Source organism: Castor canadensis, chromosome 1, assembly GCF_047511655.1.
Source record: "Castor canadensis chromosome 1, mCasCan1.hap1v2, whole genome shotgun sequence".
Taxonomy (NCBI): Eukaryota; Metazoa; Chordata; class Mammalia; order Rodentia; family Castoridae; genus Castor; species Castor canadensis.
The window spans coordinates 64,967,293-64,988,891 of NC_133386.1; the positions used below are offsets into that span (position 1 = coordinate 64,967,293).

At 39.2% G+C, this 21,599-nt stretch overlaps 1 protein-coding gene across 5 annotated transcripts in view; it reads right to left on the reverse strand.

Annotated features, from left to right (window-relative positions):
- Positions 1-20,894, reverse strand: part of Klhl32 (kelch like family member 32) — a 190,274-nt gene extending 169,380 nt beyond the window's left edge. For all 5 annotated transcript variants that reach the window (XM_074077904.1, XM_074077905.1, XM_020187154.2 and 2 more), the window contains exon 1: positions 20,363-20,894. The gene's annotated coding sequence lies outside the window, so the exon portion shown is untranslated. The remainder of the gene's footprint in view (positions 1-20,362) is intronic.
- Positions 20,895-21,599: the final 705 nt, after the last annotated feature.

Below are 21,599 nucleotides of genomic sequence, written 5' to 3' on the forward strand. Positions count from 1 at the left end.
TCTGAATGGTTAGATTGGTTAGAATGACATGTATCACTTAAAATAAAAAATTTAATTTTTTTCCCTAAATAAATTTGCATTTTAAATGTCTGAAAAGTTACTAATTCTATTGCTACTTCTTTGGGAAAGTGAACTTCTTTTCATAAAACAAGATAAAGCTCATGGTACGGTTGGGATATAAAATGGCTCCGAACCTCATATTTCCAAAGCTTGGTCCCCAACTGGTAGCACTGGCAAGAGGTGATTGTACCATGAAGATGCTAAGCTCACCAATGGATTTATACATTGATGAATTCATAGCTAAATGGACTATTAGAAGGTAGGCTCTAGTTGGAGGCAATAGGTCACAGACGTTGTTTCTTTAATAGTATATCTTTTTCCACCTCACCCCTGTTAGAATAGCCATCATAAGAAACACCACCAACAACAGGTATTGGCGAGGATGTGGGGAAAAAGGAACCCTCGTACATTGCTGGTGGGAATGTAAACTAGTACAACCACTCTGGAAAAAAACTTGGAGGCTTCTTAAAAATTTAAACATAGATCTGCCATATGATCCAGCAACACCACTCCTGGGGATATATCCAAAGTAATGCAACACAGGTTACTCCAGAGGCACCTGCACACCCATGTTTATTGCAGAGCTATTCACAATAGCCAAGTTATGGAAACAGCCAAGAAGCCCCACTACTGACAAATGGATTAAGAAAATGTGGTATTTATACACAATGGAATTCTACTCATCCATGAAGAAGAATGAAATCTTATCATTCGCAAGTAAATGGATGGAACTGGAGAACATCCTGAGCAAGGTTAGCCGGGCTCAGAAGACCAAAAATTGTATGTTCTCCCTCATATGCGGACTTTAGATCAAGGGCAAACACAACAAGGGGATTGGACTTTGGTCACATGATAAGGCAGAGCACAAAAGGGAGGTACGAAGATAGGTAAGAAACCCAAAAAACATGATAGTATTTGATGTCCTCAATGCAAAGGAACTAATGCAGAAACTTTAAAGTGACAGAGGCCAATAGGAGAAGGGGACCAGGAACTAGAGAAAAGGTTAGCTCGAGAACAATCAACTTAGAATGTAACACATATATACATGAAAACAATGCTAGGAATCTCCCTGTACAGTATCCTTATCTCAACTAGCAAAAACCCTTTGTCCTTCTTATTATTGTTTATACTCTCTCTTCAACAAAATTAGAGATAAGGGCAGAACAGTTTCTGCCCAGAAGCAAGGGGGTAGAGGGGGAGAGAGAGAGGGTAGGGGGAAAGGGAGGGCACTGGGGGAGGGAGGGAGGGGGGAGAAATGACCCAAACATTGTATGCACATATGAATAAATGAAAAAAAATAGTGTATCTTTGACCTGGTCCTTCAGTCTGTCTCTTCTTCCTGGTTTCCATGAGGTGAGTAGCTCTGCCCTGCCATGTGCCTCACCACAGACTCAGAAACAACAGAGCCAAGTAACCACAGACTAAGTCAAAATAAGTCTTTCCTCTTTCAAGTTATTTTCTCAGGTATTTTGCCACAGTGACAAAAAATTGAGTAAAATACCACATGTTATCATCTGGGCAACCCCTTATTTACCAGGTCACTGAAAGAAAACTTAAGATCCAAGAAGCTGGTTATAAAGCATTCCTTGTTTGGCTGTGCATCTGTACTTGTAACTACAGAAACTTTGACTCCAAAGGAAGGACAAGCTCCCTCAGGGCCAGGGTTTGTCTTACAAGCTCTCAAAACCACAATTCTCTTAGGCTCTGCATTCTTACTTGCCACTCTGTGTAGCAATGCCTGCTGCTGAATCTATGATGTGCACACCAAAGTGTCCCAGGCTTACATGGAAAGCTATCAAGAAGAATCCACAAAGCTGCTCTGAAGGAGACACTGTCCAAGAATAGCCTTTCCTATAGCCACCAAAATTCTAAGTGTCAGCACTGCCCAAGTCACAAATGCCACTGTGCATTCGGGATCCCATAGAGAGTTGATAAAATGTGCTTTTTCAATTTTTTTCTTGCTGTTTTTCAAGCATGCCTCTTTCTAAGACTTGGAATTACATCTTAGTGGACTTGGACCAAGGGACAATCTGGGAGGCAGCCACTGTGCTATACATGGAATTCAGCTTTTGCTCTGACACAGGCCCACTGGTCTAGTACTACATTTGTAAGCTTTCATTCTCTCAATAAGTCTGTGATGTCTGAAAGGATCTGCCCCACAATCTCTCCAGAGATATCACAACCATAGAGTACTTATTAGGATTTCTGCAGAAGGAGAGTTAGATGTGCTTCCAGCTATTTGGAAGGGAATTACAATTATGAGTTATGTGACAGCATGGGATCAATGGAAAGCACGAGAAGTAGCCTCACAATGCACTGTCTACAAGTAGCTTGAAGAGCTGGCACAGCAATGTGCTGAATGACATTTAAAAATAACAGTAAATAAAAATGAAATCATGGACACAGCATCCAATCTCTCAAGGAAATGGCCAAGTTAAAGTAAAAAATATTTAGAATAGTTCATGATAAAAGATCTACAAAATCAGTATGAAAACACTGAAATTATCCAACACAGAACAGAAGTCATACATTTTAGTCATGTATAGTACAAAAAAGTTTTCAAGGTGGTGTTATATCCTTAGAATTATACATTTAAAGAGAAAAGATGATCATTCTTCCAATGAAGAAAAGTTCTGTAAGCAGTTTTTCTTCTTGCAACTGTTAATTCTTTTGGTGCAGAATAAATCCAGAAGATTACACTAAGGAAGACAGTATTTTTTATGTTTTTCACAGTATAGTAAGGTGTATTATAGAGTTTTTGGACACCTCACATATTTGAAAAGCATTATAAAACTATGGACAATTTTTATGTTCTAACCCAATCCTTCAACTTGCTACTCATATAATTTCAGCAAATCATTCAGCCTTTCTGAGCCAACATTTATTTCCCCATAAGAGAAGGGTAAACCTACTTCTCACAATTCTTCTACCAGACTAAATGAAATGGTAAATTTGCAAGTACATTCTAAAGTATAAGGTACAATATACATATATGTCATCATCAAACTCCCTACTACTGTGGCAAATGGAGCCATAGTGACAGACCACTAAGTTATTAAGGTCTCATCGTAACCTGAGAAATCTAAAACAAAATAATTTGCTCCTCTTAAATGGCATTCCTCAAGCTTTTTTTTTTTTTTACAAAATTCTATTTGTAAAGAAGTTTTTAAAACATACAAACGCTACACAATCCATCATCCTCAAGAATATCATTGCCAGAATATCCAAATAAGAATAAAAACATTTTACTATTGCCTAGTCTATTGGAGAAAATGTCTTTTATTCTGACACCTTGAATTCATGCATGCCTCATAGGTAACATTTTCAATTATTTAAGCACTGGTTAGTATTGCTGGTGTCGACATGATCAGTAATTACTGTCTTAACAATCCCAGGCATCTGATTCCAGCTGCTACCATCTTTGATATAAACATGAGCACCAGCCTGGAAGACAGGAACTAACAGGGAAAGAATACAGCTGGGGGTCAAATTAATGCTGGTGGTGTAGTAGCATTCAGTGATACATGCTGAAAAATGAGACCACAGATTGGGAAAGAATTAACATTCGTAGAGCTTTGTACAAAAAAGCCCATTTTCTGCATGAGAATGGGTATTGAATCTAGATCTGAAGAATCAGGCTAAAATAAAATCATACCTCCAACAACCTTCTTTTCAGTAATTATAAAAAGAGTGTATCTGCACTCACATTCTCCTGCCAGATACAACTTTTTCCTTCCCCAGATACCAGGGGCAAGTGTCTGTGCAAAGGCAGAAAGTCCACAGCATTTAACTGTCAAAAGGCATGAAGCCTTATGAACAGTGTTTGTGTGAAGCACTGTTGGGTCATGAAACCAAAGAGCAACCAATGAAGGTGAGACCTCAAGAAGCCTGTGTCGCTAGTCCTAGCACTGCTACTGTTTTCCCTGGGCAAGCCAATTTGTATCTCTGGGCATCTGTTTCCCCTTGAAGAAAGTGAAAGGATCCAACTCAGTTTGTGGGAGAGTTCTCCACAATGAATGTGAAGTTATCCAATATTGGGAATCAGCAGGTGAAACAGGTGTCAGTATGTGTGTAGATGAGAGATCTCCTTGGCAGAACAGTAAAAGCTTTTCTCCTTTGAAATACAAGTGAAAATCATATTACCTGTGCAAATGATATCAAGAGACCCAGCCTTTTAAGAGTTGGTTGTAGAGGAATATGGAGTGTGCATTTGCCATAAGCCAATTCCACCTTGAGGAAAAGGGTAATGGGCTCATAGTATTCTACTGCAGATAGGGATGAGAATGTATATGTGCCTATGTGTGTGTCTATGTGTAGATGTGTATAAAAATATATATGTATGTGTGTGCATATGTATAGGTAGGGTATGTGCATATGTGTGTGTATGTATGTATGTGTGTGTAGAGGGATATGGACAGCTCATTTCTCATTCATTTGTCTGGTTCCCAATTTTGCCTACTGCCCTTCTTTGAAATCTCTGGCACTGAGTGCTTAATTTAATTTTTAACCAAGGCATGTAGGCAAGAGAGAAGTAAAACATGTTGCCTACACAGAATCCTTTGGAGAAAGACTTTTTCAATCTCTCCAGGCTGTCTCCCCTCTCCCTCCCTCCCTAAGATTCTAATATGACCCCAGGGGATAGTATTAAGGGAACACACACATACACTCAGACACATACCACTGCTACAGTAAGAGACTGCTAGTGATTAGCAGAGGTGGAAAAAAAGATTGAGGATCTTGGTGCTAATGTCATTTCCACCTCTAAAACTTTGGGACATAATTTATACACTAATACACTTTATGAGAACATATCATCAAGGCTACACAGGGATGGTTTTTGGACTGAGAGGGAAATGAACAAATACGTTGGCAATCAGACATGTGCATGACAACTGGTATATCTGGAAAGGACACTGAGGAGAGTACATTGTAGGGACAGTGCCAGATCAGGCTAACAAGGATAAGCAGGGCCACCTGACAGGCTGCAAAAGGCAGCAGAGCCTGAGTTTACAAACAGTGACAGTAGGGTCACTACTGACTATATAGATAAAGAATGCTTGAATAAAAACATGGCTCAGGAAGATTTTCAGAATGTGGTATATAGACCAGTTCAGAAAAGATGATATATATATACATATATATATGTATGTTACATCATATATACATATACATTTAGAGAGATAAATATATATGCCACTCTTATGCACCACTCTTTTTTGAACACACACACACACACACACACACACACACACACACGTGCATTTTGCATAGGAATGAGAACCTGGGCCATTTATTAGAATCCCAAAAAGTATGTGACAACCACTTCTTCTACCTGACCCCTATCCCACCTACAATAACAGAAAAATTAAGAATTCAGTAGAATAAGGTGCTGCAAATTGTTCTTGAGGTCTTCCCATTGCTTGCATGGAAAAGATCAGTGCGAAGTAAATTAGAAAAAAGAGCAGCCAGATGACACTATCCCATATGATCCTCATGCAGCATGGAACCCAGCAGAGGCTCCAGAGGAAGAAGCCATCTTCTCAGCCTTGCTTCTTTGGAAGGTTCTGTAAGACTGACTTTCATGGATTAAACAAAATCAGATACAATATCCAGTATTCACCTAAATTGTTCTATGATTACCACCTCATAGAAATCTTTGTGCTTAATAAAATCAAAGCATCTCATAGTTTCATTTCATCTGTCTAAAATATATATAAGGCACTCAGGAAACTTTATTTAAGGAACAAAATAATTTTAAGTATAGCTAAAATTCCTAATGGGGATAACAAAAGACCAGAGTGACTGCTTTACAAGTGTGAAATCCTGAGTTTAAATCCCAGTGCCAACAAACAAACAAAAAAAAGACATTAAAAGAATCATGATATTCCTTAAGTGAAATTTCACAATCCATGTCTCACCACTTCCTAAATAGAAGACTAATTTGTTTGGTAGAGATATTTCTTAAAGGTTAATCTCTTAAAACTAGTGTCAATCCAGGTTGAAGAAAGAAAATATTCCTTTTTCATCTATATTTTCTGCCAAAAGCAGTACTGACTTTTTTGATCCTTCAGTTAAATATAGTTTGTTATAGGGACATGTGAATCATAAAAGGGGTACCTTTAAAAGCATTTTCAGAGATATTTAATTTTTGAAATATCCACCTTATAAACAAACCCTTGAAGAAGATGTGAAAATTTGTTTACAAAAGTGCAAAGGAATAAATGACACTTAAGAAAGATTAATGGTCTATCATTGACATGCTAAAGTAAATCCTATGTGCTAATTATCTCAAATTTCTAGGAGGCTTCTTACCCCAAAGTGGCTGTTTTTGATTGTGTATTTCACATTCTATTTTTGATGATTCATTCTACAACAACTATTAAGATTTCCTTTCCCTTTACCAACAATTTATGCCCATATTAGTGAGGCTTACCTTGTACCTAAATGAAAGTTATAGATGTATTACTAACATCTCTCTCTCTGCTGTTATGTAAGTGTATTCAGAGCTGGGAGCACCTCTTATCTGGATTCCACATAGAACATCTAGTAAAGTCTCCTAAATGAATGAGTACACAGCATTTAGAGAATAAGTGTGAATCTTACTAGAAAGCTCTGTCTTCTTGGGGTTGCCCAAGCAGGGTTGTAGATTTATGCAGTGGCACAATGAGGAGGACTGGTCTTCGGGATGCTTCTGGCCTCCAAATCATCCACTCATGCCTTAGATTGACTATTATTAAATCCAACTGCCATTTCAGTTACCAACTTATTAGATATTAGTGGTATTCCTCATCAGTTAATCCTCTCTCCTTGAATCACATTACTACCCTGGCGTCTATGATTCCATTCTCTCTTGGTTTTCTTCCTTCCTCTCTGGTGATGTCTTTTCATACTCAGATTGTTTTACTCATCCCTCTCTACCTAATAAGTTCTAGTTTCTTGAGACTCAATTTAATTGTCTGTTCTGTCCATAGGCAATTTCAATTCCAATCAAAAATTTTATCACAGGCCCAGAGTCTTATATGAGGTCTAAACATACAATAATTCTCCTACTTGATATCTTCATGTGAAGTCTTAAAAGCAGCTCAAATTTAATTACTGGCCTAACCACACAGTGTATGGATTATTGCTGCCACTCATGCAAATTGCACTTCTACCTGCGCAGTTGTGCGGAATGACATCACTACTCCCACAGAAGGGGACATCAGGTTTCTTTCTCCTTCACCCTCAATATTCAATCTACCACCAACCCCTGAAAATTTTCACCTCCCAAATATCCTTACATAATCTTACATAATCTTCCTTCTCTATCCCTGTCTCCTTGTGCGCTGATCTACTGCCAGCATCTCTCTACAGAAAATGGACTCTGGTGTTTTCCTACACTGATCAGTGCTCTCTTACAGTTTAGAAGCCACCATAAGCTTCCAAGTCCTATTATTCTGATTATATTTCTTCCTCAATGGATTCTTCATCTGCTTGGGATCAAGATCTGCACTCTCTGCCCTCTCTCTTTCACCTGTTGAACTCCTCAAGTCTTTCAAAACCTAGAGTCCCACCATCCCACTGAAGGCTTTCTCACCATCCTGCAGAACAGATCAAACCCTCCTGCTTTACTCTAGTCATAACATCAGGAACCTCTCCTCAGCATTTGTTTCCATTATAATTTAACCCCATTTGTGAGGTCATTTGATGAACCCTATCTCTACCACTCGCATGTCAGCTCCAAGATGACAATAATTGGATTGTTCTACTCACCACTGAATCACCAGTACCTGGCACAGTGCCTGGCACTTAACAGATGCCCAATAACTATGTGCCAAATAAGCATTCTTGACAGAATAGAATAATATTAACAAGAAAATTAGCAATGTTTTTATAAGCAAAAACACCAACGGCAGCATATTTAAGAAGCAACAACACCACAAAATACTTTTCTAACTTTCAACCTGAAATGAGAGCATAGCACGGGATGGAGGGGGAGTAAGGTGGTTGGTTACACAGGATGACCAGGTGTGGCCCATGAGTCATCAGTGTCATTAGCATTGGAGACTGAGTAGTGGAAGATAAAGATGGTGGTCAAAAAAGCTTACCTATGTCCTCATTACAGGTAGAATGAAAGAAGGGAAAATGCAGAGAGATAGCTCAAACACCAGCAGGAGCTGGTGTTCCGGAAGGAGCCCTGCAGAAGGGGTATTTAGCCAACGTCAGAAACCCACTGCTGCTTACAGACTTGGAGTAGATATAGGGAGGGGTCTGGATGGGAAATTCTGCTGGGTGGAAGATTTTCCCAGAGTGGAGCTAAGAATTGCTAGGGGAAGCTAGAGAAGATATGTGGTAATTAGGTAAATAAGATGGTCAGGTCCAGACCCTCTGGCAAGGTGACAGTTTGTCATTTCCTTGAGGCTGTTTCCAGTAAGCTGCCTGCAAGGGAGGGGGTCTGATCCTGACATGGTTTCTTTTTGTCACCATCACAATTACCCCCACACCCACAAAGGGATGATAAAAGGCAGACATGTCTGGACTACCCATGAGTAGAGCAAGCATTAGCACCATGGGTCTTCCTGCATAATTTTGGAATAATTATAGCATTAGTGGCAAAACCTTGCTGGGTGGCAACTTTCTACTAGGCACTGGACAATGAAACTTATGTACATTATAGTACTTGAGCTACGTGATTGTAGTATAGAACATAAAAGAGGATTCTAGGTTCAAGGAAGTAACTTTGCCAATACCAATTAGTAGCTAAAAGAACCAAGAATCAACTTTAGGGCTTCTGTCTCCAAAGCCATTCCTTTGATGCATGCTGCCAGAACAGCTGCTGCTACTGTAAGAAAGAAAGGAAGAAAGCTACAGTGGGCTCCAAAGCCCACTGGCTGTGGAGGAGGTACAGGGTAGTCCAAACTGGACCATGGTGATAGCTGCATAACTTCATATATTTATTAAAAATTATTGAACTGAACTCTTAGAATGGGTGACTTTTAATGGTATATACATTTTTCCTTTAGTTAGGCTGTTTTTAAAAAGTGAGAAGAGCTTTGAGGAAAAGTAAAACAGGGCAAGGTTAATTAAGAGTGAAAGGATAGGAGCACTGGGTAGACTGCCATTTAAAATAGAGTAATCATGGCAAGAGGTGAGGCTCAAGTGGTAGAGTGCCTGCCAGCAAGTGTGAGACCCTGAGTTCAAACCCAAGTACTAAAAACAAAAAAAAAATAGAGTGATCACAGTGGGTTTCATTGAGAAGGTGACATCTGAGCAAAGACCTAAAGGAAGTGAGGCAATGAGCCCAACAGTGGTTAGAAGAGGAGCATTCTAATCCGAGGGAACTATGACTTTGATGCATAAGTTTACAGCAGAAAAGGAGATCGGGGGGGGGGGGGGGGAAGGGAAGAAATGATGAGTAGGAGAAGGTGGGGACAGGAGATAAAAACGGGGCAGTGGAGGGTGCTGGAAGCTATTGCCACTTTGAGCAAAGAAGTCACGAACCTAACTCACAAGTTAAAAGGATCACTCTGGCTGCTGTGTTGAGAAAAGTCTATGGGAGCAAAGGAGACCTCCCATATAAACAAGAGGTGATACTGAGTAGATCAAGAATGGTAGTGGGAAATAATAAGAAATGATCAGATTCTGGGTATACTCTGAGGATGCAGCCAAGAGAATTTCCTGAATGTAAACTGTAAAAGAAAAAACCAAGAATGATGATGGGGCCTAACCAGCTAAAGATGAGGAAAGCTCTGGATGAAGCAGATTTGGAAGAAATATAAAGTTTCTAAAGCAAATGCAAGGAATTTTACTAAGTTATATTTTATTTTTATATTTTATATAAAATATTTTATATTTTAGTTTTATTTTAATTATGTGTACTTCATATAATTTTGGTGACTTTCTTTTAAAAACTACCTTCACTACAAAATAAGTTTCCTTCCAATACACTCATTAATTATTAAATATTCAAAAATGTAGAAATGTCCACTTAAAATCTTATGTTTAGTTATATGATTTATGAGTAGCTTACTTTCTTTTAACTTCTTAATTGTATTTTGAATAACATTAGACTTCATCTGCCTGGGAAGATCCTGCTGTTGGTCCCAGACGACAAACTAAGTGTGCAGGAACACCAAATGGCAGTTACTTATCCCTCTCTGAAGCTAGGGAAAGGCCCAATGGATGGTGAGATTGTATCCCTGAAAACCATCTCCTATGATAGAGGAAAATTCAAGAAGTATCATAAAGAAGTACCAAAATTCAAGATTAGTCTATCTGGAGATTTATTTCACATTAAGAGAGAGTTACTATGAAGGTAGAAAAGGATCTCTTCTTGTCTTTAGATCTAAATCATACTTACTGTCATTTCACTGTATAAAATACAGTCTCCTTTCTTTCATTTCTAAATTTATATTTGTGCATTTCATTCTTCTTATTTATTTTGCACATTTGGCTACCAGATTTCACTATGTGGTCATTATCATTAACACACGAGTTAGAAATACACATTAGACATAGCAGCTGTGCCCAAGGCTATTACATCCTGTAATTTGGGACAGATGGCCAAAGAGATGATTTGGGAAGAATGACTGATGCTAACAACCTAATGATGCTGAAGGCTCAAAATCACTGAGGGTAAATACAGTTTCACAGTTATTATTCTCTCTCTCTCTCTCTTTCTCTTTCTCTCTCTCTTTCTCTCCTCCTCCTCCTCCCCTCTTTCTCCCTCCATCTGTCCTTCCTTCCTTCCCTTTTTCTGTTGTCCTTGATTTTAAAAGGCAGAAGAGTCCAACCAAACTCCAATTTGAAGTTCCACACATGGCATTTCTAGAAGAGAAAAGTAACTCAAATTTTAAAAAATCCAGTTCTGAAAAGGTCATTCCTTAAGTCAAAATATTTTTTTCTTCAACTCAAAAATACCACTAATTATTAAAAACTTTCTTGTAATAGAAATTAAACTGGTTTGTACCTAACCCAATATCACAATACTCATAATGACTAAATTACCAGAGGCAGATAAACATATGACATCTGTCCTTCTCTTACATAGTCATATCCCAGAAAATGACATCAAAGTTACAATCAAGCAACATCTCACTATGCAAACCTCTGATCATTTTTGTAGATGTCTAAAATTCATTTGTACATCCAGAAGTGGTCTGTGCCGTGGATTTTTTTTCTCAACTATATTCCAGTGCTTAACAAACATGTGTATTGTCAAAATGTCTATTATTCAAAAAGCACATTTTAAACATTCCCCCAAAATTACAAAATCCTGTTGTATCTGTATGATTCTGAAGCAGCTCACCACCAACCTGTTAATCAATGACTCATAAGATTTAATCCATGGTAGAAATAACACTCTCCAACTGGCTTATATAATGCCATAAATCACTATCAATTCTCTAAATCTAAAAAGGCATAAAATAAAAAGAATGTGATTTTCTCTCACTCAGAAATATGTAGCTTAAAAACCAATCCACTACAGACAGTGCAATGACATTTATAAGAATGCTCTCTGCAGCAATCCACCTGCTTAGTTGTACACAAAATTAAGTAGAAGAATCATACCCTTTGTTTCAGCAGCAACGATGTTAATCACACAACATGACTTCTGTCTAGATGGGGCCGCTCTATACTAACTTCTGGTTAGTACAGAACTGCCTGCATTGTTTAAATGTCCATGAGTACCTAGGAAGCTATGTGACCTCAACTGACTTAACTTGCCATTTTTTTGTTGGTGTGAATGACCAGAAAGTTAAGGCCCAGATCAGGGTGGCATGGTGGGTTCCTGGGAGGTGGGAATAAGAAGCAGAGTATAAGCAACTCATTGTGCTCTAGACAGTGCCTCCCAAGTTAGACCTATTATCAGAATCATTCAATTGAGGAGTTTTAATAGGGCTCAGTGCAGATAATAACATAGTATGTACACAGGTTCCAGGAATCAAAATTTTTAAAGCACTTCCAGGTCATTCTGAGTAATTCTGAGGATCAGCCTGGCTGCAAACTTTTGAACTAGACTTATTTATAGAACAGTGGCAAATACATGAGTCTCTAAATCAAGATCCCAGAATGACCAATTAAAAGCAATCTAACAAAGCACTTTCAATATAAACACAGCACTTTTAAATCATAAATAATTTTCCTCTCATAAACAGTGGTATGAGGAAAGTAAGATTCTTCATGCTATTCTAATTTACAGAGGAAACTCGGACACAGAGTTCTCTCCAAGCCTCCCTGTAGAGTGGACACAGAAGATCTAATTCCTCTCGTCCTTGTTCCCAGTCACCTCATTGTGCCACCCCCAGCCTCTCCTTACTCCACAGAAATATCACTTTGTGACCCCAGCCACCACAGGTGCAAACTGCCTTAAGAAAAAGCCTTGTTAAATCCTTGCTAACTCAGGTAGTGCTCTTCTGGAAGCCTCAAAGCTCCAGCAAGTTAACTAGAAACCTGATGTGCAGCATTAATAGGACAACAGGAAACAGGAATTTAAAAAACTGACAAATTTGTGCAAGATTACAAGGTTAGAGAAGGGAAATTTATCATAAAACCCCACAGATGACACTAAGATTAATGAATTAAAATTTCAGTAAAAAGCCAAGTTAAAGATTATGTAGTAAGCTAGGAACTGTGCATGAGTTTCTCAAATAACATGTGATCAATTAGGAAACCCCATCTAGAGGTGATATTAAATATCTCCAATAAATGATAAATAGTTTTAACCCAAAGCTAAAGAAGATAAGCTGTGTCCAAATTAAATCAGAGTGTAGGTAATAAAAGGTTTTATAGAATAAAAAAACAAAACCTTGATTTCTTAATTCTTTAGGCTTTGCATTCTCAAAAAAAATCAGCCACATTAGCTCAAGGACATCAGGCTGGAAAAGACTAGTGAGTATTTTTGTATCTGAAGGGTTATTTGATTATATCTACACCACTGCCTATCACAAGAACGGCATTCTTTTAAGTCTCCCTTCAGGGAATGATGAATAGAGTAAATGAGGAAGCAAGTCAAAGAAAGATTCTATCAAAACAAATTTCTTCCAACCAGAAAGCTACCTCATTTATGAAGATAAGTTTCCAAAATAATAACCATATCTGTCACTTGGGGAGTGGTTGATAATAAAGCCAAAATCTTCACATTTAGAAGAGACTTTTTTTTTTCCTAGTAACATGATTTTGTAACTTTGCTGGTCTGTGTATGTGATGCAGACCAGCACTGACATCATCTTGGCTACCATATGTTTCATCCCATAATCTTCACCTCACTATAGTTAATATCCACATTTTTTAACCATATTCTTTTCTGGAGTCACAAAGAAACCATTAGAGGATTTTATGTCTTTGACAAATGATTATTCTTACTATTAACAATTTCCTATGACTTTCTTGCTTTAGATATATAAATAACTTATTTAACAACTACCCAAAACACATAAAAGATGAAATTGCAACATGTTTTTGAAAACACTGAAGTAAACACATGCACACAAGCCTACCTGGGATAAGCAGAGCACATTTGGCAAAAGAAACAATCTTTTCTTTAAGGATGTGCTTTGAAGTCCATTATATGATGAAAATAGAACTTAGCTTGGTCTATGGATTCCTAAGTCTACTGTTAATGCTAACTTCCTACAAATGTTCTTTGTTACCACTACTACAAAAGTTGCCAGTATGGTGAAGAGCCAGGAATTTCATTGTCTGGGTTGCCCCTTAGCCTGTAAGCTGAACTAAGTCAAAACACTAATCTCATTTGTACTCCTAGATCATCGGAGACCCAAATGATACTCAAGATATGCAGAAAAATTACTCTCATCCTTGCAAGGATGAGGAATTTCTGGGGGAGAAATAGGAAGGCAGTGATATAGAGAAAAAATACATTTAACTAGAAAGTATTCTTTGGGGAGAAAATAATCCTATCTGACTTGAAAGAGAGTATGAGGAGTTTTTTCTTTGAGCCTGGTGAGTGTCTGACCTTTTCATAAAATTTACATAATTCAGCATGATGGGAAACTCCTAGCTGTCTAGGAAGATGTAGGCAACTAGAAATTGACCTTGCAGAAAGGATAAGAGGGCTGTACCGACCAGGTACTTGGTGTTTGTATTACTAATTCTATGAGGAACAACAAGGGCTAGCTCTGTGCTTTCTGTAGCTGGTGGTTCATGAAGAGATCCTATAACAGAGTTCCTGAGAGTTCCTGGGTAGAAGGAACTGACCCTCCCTCCTTATCCTTGTGGCCAGATTGGAGCTCTAGAAGCTGCTGAAAAGAAAGGGAAGCGGTTTGCCAAAGAGGAAGCACACCATTAACCCCCAGACATGCAGAGGCAAGGAATTAAAAAGTATGAGTTTTTATTATATACCAGGGATTGTTTTAGACATTTCAATGCACATCTCACAATCTTAGGATGGCCCTATTCTATGGTTTGGGAGTGTCCCCCAGGACTCATGTGTTAGAAACTCAATCCCCAAAGTTATATGTTAATGGTATTTGGAGGTGGGAGGTCTTTGGGAGATAATTAGAATTAGATGAGATGAAGAGAGTGGAACCTCCATGTGTACTTTAGCAGCTATTTATAGGAAGAAGAGAGGTCAGAGCTAGCAAGCTTGCTCTGTTTTGCTATGTGATGTCCTCTGCTACATTAGGATGCAATAGAAAGCACTTCACCAGATTTTGGTGCCATGTTCTTGGACTTCCTAACTTCAAGAACCATGAGTTTAAAAAAACCTCTATTATTATTATTATTATTATTTTGGTAGTGCTGGAGTTTAAACACAGGATCCCACGATAGCTAGGCAAGCACTCTATCACTTAAGCAACTCCCCAGCCCTTTTTGCTTTTGTTATTTTTCAGATAGGGTCTTGCACTTTTTGCCATACACTAGTCTTGGACTGTGATCCGACTACCTATGCCTCTTGCATAACTGGGATTACAGCTGTGAGCCACAGTGCCCTGTCCAAATATATACCTCAAATTTTTTAATAAATTTCCTATTCTGCTATATTCAGTTATAACATCAGAAAATGGACTAAGAAAACCTATAAGCTGGGTAATAGAATTCTCATTTATAGGGAATAAGACCTAGAAGGAATATGTTACTGGACTATGAATCACAGAGCCAAAAAGTATCAGATTTAGTATTCAAATCCAGGTCCCAAGGCTCTTTTCTTCTGGTTGTGCCATGCTACCTTGCATTTTCAATTGTAGAACTAAAAATCATAAATAATAAGGCTTCAAAGTAATGATTTAAAATGAGGTATCAGAATTTGTGTCATAAAAAATTGCAAAATGCCTCCTCCACTGCTCTCATTGTCTGTGCCATTAATATCAAATGTGTTCCCACTGAAGCAATCAGCCAGGATGGGACGACTTATTCCATCAATATCGTGTGTGCCAAATCAGTTGTACTGTGAGGATGGGGAATGGGGAGGGGGAGTAGCCCTGCTTCTCTGTAACTGGAACCAATTCATCTGGCATAGAAATTAGAATATATTATGCCTCAAATAAATATGTAGGAGAATGTTGTCAAGAGTCCATGAAAACTGCCAAAGATTTTCCTTCATTTAAAAATCATCTTATCAGGTTGGTGATTTCAACCTTGTAAAGGAAAAGCTATTTTAGACAAATTTATAGCTTTCAGTGCTTTTTGCCATATGCAGAACTAATGTGACTCCAAGACAAGTTTGTGAAACTATTTTTTTCTACTAGTTCTTTTCAAAATTTCACCAAAATTTATAGTGCCATATGTCTAAATCAAGTTATATTAAATGCATTGATGCATCACAATGTGCAAATGAAACAGGGCAAGAACAAAAAGAAACAGGAAGAAAGTAAAGTGCTTCCTCCTGCTCAGCACCTCTTACATAAAGGCTCTGGAAATAAATGACCCAATGAGAAATGTGAGGACCAGGAAAAAAGTGATTCCATCAATTAATTCCCAGCAAGAGCAAGATGTTCTAGAGTAAATTCTGAAGACCAACTCTGCAAACTGGAAGAAACTCTGGAAAAAGTACAGAAGACATAAGACATAGCTAAGTCTATCTCTATCCTCACCAAATAACCCAGTTTAATAAGAAAGAGGTTCCTTTTTTTGTTCACTATGTTTTCCGTTACTTTCTAAGTACATCTATGAAGGGCAAATCATAATTCTGTCTTATATTTTACCTGGTGGGAATTAAAATTCCTCCTACTTTTAAAGTGTTTCTAGTGCCAGACTCTACCTCTAAGGTTTTCTGTTTTATTTCATCCTGTTACCTACGTGATCATTCTGACATGCAGCTCTCTCACCCTGTCACTACATACCTAGAACTTAAATCCAAGTCCAATTCATCTGTGTTTCACACCTATCTTTCATATCCCCATTGAGGAAACCAATAATAATGTTAACCCAACAAGGATAAAAGCAGGTATCTACCTGTCACCAAAGGTTTTCCTGTAGATTGAAGTATAGCTTTTCAAATGGCCAATATACAGCTCACATTTCTTCTTTCTTGTTCACAGATATGAGATATGACTTAATCAAAAGTGTACCTAAACTGGGTGCTGGTGGCTCACACCTGTAATCCTAGCTATTCAGGAGGCACAGACACCTCTCCTGGTCTCTTTCACCAACTTGCTTGCCTCTATTCCCTCTCACCCATTTCCAGTTCCTTCTTGCACTCCTATCTTGGAGACATATTTCTTCCCATAGCTTTCATTATCCCTTCAGCTATCATTGGCTCATTACTATCAGATATCACTAACATTGTCCTCTCAACTCTTATTTCCAACTTGACTATCTGGCAGTCTCCCACCTTTCAATAAGTAAAAGGATCTTCATTTAATATAATCAGGTCCTGCCATCAAGTCCACAAGTCCAGCACTCTCCTGCACAGGGACTTAACCGATCCCCATAATCACAGTATTTTTTATTTTTCCCTGTGTCTGTACTTCAATGGATTTTTTTTGTAGTGGCAAGGGCATTATGCATGCACACACTCTACCACTGTGCTACATCTCCAGTCCAGAATCTTATATTTCCATATAACATTTAACATATAACTGCCTCAAAATTGCAATTACAGGCCGGGTGCTGGTGCCTCATGCCTGTAAACCTAGCTACTCACGAGGCAGAGATCAGGAGGATCATGGTTCAAAGCCAGCCTGGGCAAATAGTTTGCAAAACCCTATCTCAAAAAATCCTTCACAAAAATAGGGCTGGTGAAGTGGCTCAAGATTTAAAGTTTTCTTTCATTGATCCTGTTTAACTTCACTTAGTCTTGGATTCTCATCTGTAAAAGGGAAATAAGACACCTACTTTATAAGGACATTGTAAATTTAACAGAGATTTATGGAAGGTAGCTTATACATAGAAGGTGCTCAAAAAGTGATGCCACCACAAGCAATATGGTTGTTTGCTCTGAGGGGATCTCCACAGCATTCAGTCAGAACATGGCAAAACAATATCAACTAACACCTGTCTAGCTCTTCACTGGGGTGGAATAAAATGAAAACTGAAATCTTTTCATCCTCCTAGACAGTGATTTTACAATGAGAGAACCATTAGAAGCCACTGCTGACACCTTTTGGCTCCTTTGTTTTTTCCTTAAACTACACCAGTCTGGATCCACAAAAGAAATAATATAAATAAAATAATGAACACTTTTTACAGACCATCTGCTTTAGTGAAGTCCCCTGATATCTCTATAGCATTAGTAGAAGCACAAGAAAATGGCAGCTTCTCAAAAGGTATTTGCTTCATTTCAAGTTTCATTTAAGGAGTAAACACCATTTTTTATGGCAAGGTGCTAGAATGTAATGTTCCTTTTAAGTTCCATGGTTTTTGTTCCTTTGGCATCTTGCAGTATTCTATGGTGGATTTTAACTAACTACTTAATGACTTAATAGGAAACATTTATTGAAAACCTCAGAATGCTTCTTTTACTGACCAACATTTTATTCAACCTCTTCCTACAATGATGAGTTAAGTTTTCCCTCAGTTCAATTGGGGAATTGTTTCCACAGATATCAAAATCTATAGTGTAAAGTGACATGGTATTTGCATATAGCTTCCTATATACTTAAATCATCTCTAAATGATTTAAAACACCTAATACAATGTCAATACTATATGAATACTTGTTACAGTGTATTGTTTAGGGAATAATGACAAGAAAAGAAAGTCTGTATATGTTCTGTGAATTCAGCTTTTTTCAAATACTTTTTTACCTGTTCACAGAACTTGTGGGTACAGAGGCATTCAACTGACTTTTGCTATACTTCTTAGCCCTATACCAAGAAAAAATTGAGCCAGGAACATAAGAAGCTTTAAACTAGAAATGCTGTTGCTTCACCAGATTCAAAAATTCCTATTTGTGAGCGTTTCATGCTCTTTTGTTTTCTCTGAGATATTACAGGAAAGAGACACAGGAAACTTCAGAAACAAATGTGAGCCTGTTTATCAAAGAACAGACATAGAGTATTTATTAGAGACTTTAATGCTAAAATCTGAAAACTCCTGATCACTCTCATACTGATGATGTATTGATTCACATCAGTATTTTATTAGAGAATAATGCCATAGAATTGGATGAGACCTCAGCACTTATAGATTGCAAACTGGCAGGCTATAGGCCACATGTGGCCAGGAGACATTTTTAGTGTGATCCTCACTGTTTTTAAGATTAAGGACACTTTACATGAAAAATTCAGAAACTCCTTGAAAAGTTGGCACATGTCTCCCATCAGGCCTGCTCCCTTCCTTTATCTCATCTGCCAGACCCCAACAGTTTTTTTTAAAGGGAAAGAGCTGGAATTCATAAAGGGCTTCCCAACCTACTAGCTCTGTGACTTTCTGCAAGGTTCTGAGTCTTGGATTCCTCAGCTTTATATTAAAGGTAAGTTCTTAACCATCTGGTGATTGTGAAGACTAAAAGAAAACTTCATAGAAGTGCTTTGTACACTATATTGTAAAGTGTTTACCATCTTTATCTCCTAGCTCACTGTGAGTTTTATAAATCCCCTTTACCTACATCAGTTATTATTTGACATCCTTGCTCCTCATATTATTATATCCTGTGTGACATAGTTTGGCATCTAAATTAAAGAAAATTGCAATATTTCTCTTTCTATATTTAACAAGAGGCAGAACAGATATGGAAAGAAAACAAAATGAATTGATGAATGCCATTGGATTTTTACTAAGCCATTTCTGTTTGTGATGGAGGAATGAAATCAGTGCAAATTGTAATTACCAGATTGTTGATGCCTTCAGGAGCTGTGTTATAAGTTCACCCACTAGGCACCTGAGGCCTCAAAACAAAACTGGCAACTTATGTATTAGGGATTCCTGTGAAATAAGGGTCCCTGATGTCGTTCATGGGCCTCATTAGTGTCTTAGAAAGGATTCAACACATCAGAAAAAATCAAAATTTTAATACGATCTCTAAAAGCTTAGCCTCTGGAATATTAAGCCAAGGCACACATTTTATATCTGTCTCTATCAGCATACAGATATAGATATATCTCCCAAAAATCTAGTAAGAGTTTTAAAAAACAGAATTTCAGAAATGGCAGAGGTGCAGAAAACTGCACTTAAATAATGATGTAGTAGATACAGAAATGTTATCAAAGATGTATGCTATGAGTGCTATGATTTTACCTTAGGAATTCACAAATATGTTTTCCTGTTCTGGTCAAATTACACAGAAGAGCATCCTGGTGTGGGGAACCACAATAACATCATCTCTCTTAGTGTTGAGATAATCACACCTAAGTGAACTGCAAACAACTGGAAATAGGGGGGGAGAGGGGCTTTAAAACGGAATAGGCTTTCTTTATATGATCACCAAAATGCTAGTAATTTATGATTCAAGACACCGTCCGTTGAAAAATTCATCTGGTGAATCCGTTTAAAAGCATTATCACATAGTGCAATTACAGCTTTTCTTGAAGTTGAATGAAACCGTTATCTGAATACAAATTAACGGATACAGAATTGTCACAAGGTCTTCAGTGTCTATTTTATTTTAAAAATCAAAATAAATAGCAGTATTTAAGAAAGCAGTTCTTTCAACAGATGTCCCAAGGCTGATGTTTTAGTAAGTCTCCGTGGCAACCAAGGAGCATAGTGCATATTGGGCTGGGGGGGTGAGGAGGAAAAAGGGGGAGCAACTCCAGGGTTGGTGGAATAAGTAACCCGAGTAGTAATTACTCCTGGTAGACGACTCTGATAGATGCTCATACCCCTGAGATTTCAACTCCAGGTCTCGCCCCCTCTAGCGCACCAGCAGCCCCTCACCAACCCGGTATAGGTTAGACCCCGAATAGGAGAGAGACTGGCTTACCCGATGGGTGAGCGGTCTGCTGGGTTTTGTACCCAAGGCGGCAGCACAGGCACCGGGTTCTGCCTGATGCACAATGGCTCTGCTTCGCCCCACGATGATGGGGTTACGAGAAACTGCAGTGGCTTCGCTCTGCCGGGTTGGGGATGCAGTAGTGATGAAGAAGCGCGCTAGTGTGTGTGTGTGTGTGTGTGTGTGTGTGTGTGTGTGTGTGTGTGTGTGTGTGTGTGTGTGTGTCTGTGTGTGTGTGTCTGTGTGTGTGTCTGTGTGTGTGTGTGTGTGTCTGTGTGTGTGTGTGTCTGTGTGTGTGTGTGTCTGTGTCTGTGTGTCTGTGTCTGTCTGTGTGCGTGTGCATGCGGTGTGAGTGTCTGTGCGCGTGCTTGCCTCTTTGCGCGCTCCGGATCCTCCTGCAGGGAAACAGTGTTCCCCAGTAAATAAAAAGCCCCAGCCAGCACTGCAGGTGGCAAGTCGCGCTCGCTCTGCCCCAGGCGGCCAAGTCAGCCTGGAGACGCACCTCGCTAGGCAGCCCCGCGGCGGGTGCGGACGCCTAAGCGACTCCGCCCCCTTCCCCCCCCCACTCCCCCCCGGCGAGCCCGCGCAGCGCCCCGCCCCCACGTCTCCCTCGGCTGGAGAGCCAGCGCGCACGCTCCCCTCCCCTCTCCGCCCCGCAGCGTCCCCCCGCTACTGGCGAGCCAGCGCGCACGCCCGCTCTCCCCGGAAGTCCCCCCCACCGCGCAGCACCCCTAGGAGCTCTCGGGCACCTGCGCCGCGGACCTCTGAGTCGCATGCACAGCCACGGCTGCGGCCGCTGCGGCGACGGATGGATCTGTAGCACCCAGCCCGCTTGTCCTCAGTTCCTTCCCGGGGCTGGTGAGCGGCCTGTGACCACAGAAGCCTTGACTTGGTGTGCTGGAGAATACTGGCCCTCAGCTTTCCTCTCCCTGACCTTCCTAACTTGTACTTTATGAATTGCCTCGATTCCTAAAGGGAAAGGGCCCTACAGTGGCCCTCCTTTTATGGTACTCTTGAACAAATTCAAGAAAAGGACCGAGATGGACTGAAGCCCTAAACCTGAGGAATGAGGACAGGTATTTTAATTCAGCATTAAAACCCCTAGCAGACAACCTTAGAAACACCGCCCTTAAATTCCAGTGCCTGGTACACTTGCAGATCATTCACATCATTCTGTGTGAAGCCTGTTGAGAAACTCACATTTAATCAAAAATGAGTCATTTTAATA